At 40.1% G+C, this 3,568-nt stretch overlaps 1 long non-coding RNA gene across 1 annotated transcript; it reads left to right on the plus strand.

Moving 5' to 3' along the window:
- The first annotated feature begins 2,549 nt into the window (after positions 1 to 2,549).
- LOC149511423 (uncharacterized) lies at positions 2,550 to 3,174 on the plus strand. The gene is made up of 3 exons (XR_016333475.1): positions 2,550 to 2,823; positions 2,925 to 3,015; positions 3,122 to 3,174. It is a non-coding gene; the product is annotated as an uncharacterized LOC149511423 (long non-coding RNA).
- The last annotated feature ends 394 nt before the right edge of the window (positions 3,175 to 3,568 follow it).

The raw sequence follows: 3,568 nt of genomic DNA on the forward strand, positions 1-3,568 counted from the left end.
TGCTGCTGCCGATCCGGTCCCCCCCGCGTGCTGCTGCCGATCCCGCTGCCGGTCCGATCTTAGACCGGGAATGAGCTCCGTATGCTTAGATCGGGAATGAACTCCGTATGCCTAAGTCAACCCACGAAACGAGCGTGCGGGCGCTCAGCCGACCGGAGGGGCATAATGCGCAAGCCGGGGATCGACCCGGTCCCCCCGCGTGCTGCTGCCGATCCCGCTGCCGGTCCAGCTGCCGCGACCCTCGGTCCGACTGGGGCTTAGACATGGAATGAACTCCGTATGGCTAAGTCAACCCACGGAACGAGCGTGCGGGCGCTCAGCCGGCCGGAGAGGCAGGATGCGCAAGCCGGGGATCGATCGGGTGCTAGGTGGGTTTAGGCACATCTTCAAATTTCTGCCGTGCCAATGCCATTTTTATGGCTTGTAAATTCATACAATGGTCCCCTAAGCCTTCACGTGAAGTTTCGTTGGAAGATTACTCGTTTTCTATTTTTCACGATTTTCGAAACTTTTTGCGGTTCGTGATTTTTTAGAATTTTTTTAGAAGGAGTTTTGGCCCCAAATTTTGTGGACGTGATCCTTCTATTTTTGTTGGCATGCACAAAAAAATTCAGCTAAAAACTCGAACCGGAGAAGATTTCGTGACCGTTTGAAAAAAGTGTCCCCATTTCAGACACTTGAACGGCTACTGGCAGCAAACCTGTAAAATCTCAAACGCTCTTTAAGGGGGTGTGAGTTCTCAGAGATTTGATGAGGGATAGGGGGCCAACACAAGGGCCAAGTACCAGCACCCATCGCACGTCATGTGCGCACACCCCCCGGCCCCCCTCCCAATCGCCGGAACCCCAATGCCGCTCGCGACCTTAGCCTCAAGGCCCCGGTTCACCTACCAAGTCCATTAATCAACATCTTTTTAGAAGATCAAAGGTGCTGAACATTGTGGTGCTAAATCATCTCCTACAATCAAGGATTGGCTATGTAATCGTGGTGCTATATCATCTCTAAGACGTCTTCTATGTAATCTTGTTAATCAATATAATATCTATGTAATCACGGATTCTATGTAATCTTGTTAACCAATGTAATATTAGAGCCACTAGATTGGCTCAATCTTAGCCATTAATGTAAAAGGACCACCCACATTTGTACACAACAACCATTGAGCGAACACATATTATTCTTGCCTATATTATCTTATTCTCTTTCTATCATTTGTAATTTCTGTGTGACGTGTGTTTTGTAATAGCTTATTTGATTGAAGGCTGATCTTATTGAGTCCCCGAGCAACTTATTTGATTGAAAGCTAATCTTGGACAATCAGGTTTTCTGGAGTTGAAGTCTATGATAAGAGTACTTGTCTTGACCACCATCGGCACAACTCATCGTCAAGACAACTTAAGGTTTGATCAATTTAGTTACCACATAAACAAGTATCTAAATCAAATATCGACAATTGATAGATTAAAATCAACTCATCTGTAAATATGTCAATAGCAAATTGAAAGGAATTCCCCACTAATTGCTTTAGCTTCATAGTAATTTAAGCACAATAGAAGAAATTTATGTCAAACAAAGTTGTAGTCAATGGTTCATAAGTTATGTAGTGTGCAACATGTGTATGTATGAATTTTGTAGAAGAAACTTTGACATTTAAAAGAGTTATTTGAAAGAAAGTACATGACTCATGAATTACGTGGAAGAAATGGCTATTAAAAAAAAAATTTGAATCGCTATTGAAAAGAATCACGTGGAAGAAACATGGCTACTAAAAAAATAAAAATTTTGAATCGCTATTGAAAAGAATCACGTGGAAGAAACATGGCTACTAAAAGAATAAAAGTTTTGAATCGCTATTGAAAAGAATCGAACCCAAGCCTTAAAACCCATGCAACAAGACATTATCCAACACAACCATTTTAAATTTAAATTACTAATGTCAAACTAATTTTTATATTAGCTATAATAAGTGTTATACAAGGAACAAAAATTTTGGACTCTTTGATGGCACAATTAAATCCACATAAATCATGCTATGGTTTCATACAATCCAATTCAATTTTCATTTCAAAAAAGAAGGCTAACCAGCCAATTTAATATTTTAAAATTCACTAAAAAAATAAAAAAATTAGATTTCAAGCTGAAAACAAGGGTTTTTTTAGAAAATTTGTGGCCAAACCGCCTTCGGCAGTTTGCCATCGCGTAGATCTCGAAAAGTTATGTGGAATCAAAAAAAAATTCGTCCCGATCCGACCACCGAGCGCAAAGTTATGGCCATTTGAAGTTCGGAAGGATACATCACCACTTAAAAACCACCCTAATTTTACTTAAACGCACCGTATTAATAATTTGATAGACCGTAATTACCGAATGTAAGCGGAACCAACATTTTTCGTCAAAACGCACCGTATCCGTGTTTGGGAAAAAGTTTATTTTGCCGAGTCAATCTGGATGGTCCCGCCTACACCACTTCAGATACCCGCCCTCCCCATTTTATCAGGGTTTTTGAATCGGCAGGAAACAAAACAGGTTTTACATCTTCGATTTTTGGCGACGCACACAATCCCTCTATTTGCAACAGGTTTTGCTCTATTTTACCCGCTTTCTCTTGCGAACAGATACTGCCTCATTCATCCATTTCATTATTTTGCAGTAATCGGTGGTCCGTTGATGTAAAGTTGGGTTCCACGAGGTGTCTGACATGACCTCACATGACTTGAGACGAATAGGGACTTCTGCTTTGCCAACATTGGACTCTGTCTTTTAGTTCATTTCAGCCCTTTTCTCTACATTTTTCTGCAATCACCCGAGAAAAGTTTCAAAGAGGTAATGCAATGTATTTTCTCTCTCTCACAATTTCGTTTATTACGTGTCTTCTATTTCCCCATTTTTTTTAATAATATATCTACCTGCTTTTTGGGGTTTAGGGTGATAAATCACACTCACGTATCGCATATTCCATGAATAACATGATTTGACCAGCAAACAAAGATGCCGTAGCAAGAGGGACAAATAGAGGTTTGCTTCTCTCCTTCCTACATCAATCATACAGGGTTGAGCCAGCCGTTGTCTCTTCTTTATGTCTTGTCTAACTACTTTTGCTCCTTTTATTGCCTTGATGTAGGATATTGTTCAAGCTTGAGCGTCGTCAAATTGGATAATCTTTGACTCTTTCAGGTAATGCTCCTTTGACTCTGTCACTTCAAGATTATGCCATTGCTTTGTACATAGTCTTGCTTTTGAGTTTTTTATTAAGCTTTCTCTTATATGATTTAGGGAATATTCATATTATTAAAATTATATCATAGATAACAAAAAATAATTTATAATATTAAATATCACCAACCGTAGCCCTGCGGATAAAATAACTTAGGGGAAGTACCGTCTGACTAAAGGGGAAAAAGGGAAAGAAAAAACGGGGTTTATTTTTAGAAAAACCAACATTCTTTGAAACCAGACGTTTTGTTTGTGGGAGGTACTACAAAATCATTAAAACGCAGAAGAGGAAGGAACAGGTTTGTTCCACTTTACCCGCCGCTGCAAAGCTTGGATATTTGTCTTCCCAGTCCTT

This window comes from Durio zibethinus, chromosome 25 (assembly GCF_047325235.1).
Source record: "Durio zibethinus cultivar Kanyao isolate XHJ-2024 chromosome 25, ASM4732523v1, whole genome shotgun sequence".
NCBI classification, from domain to species: domain Eukaryota; kingdom Viridiplantae; phylum Streptophyta; class Magnoliopsida; order Malvales; family Malvaceae; genus Durio; species Durio zibethinus.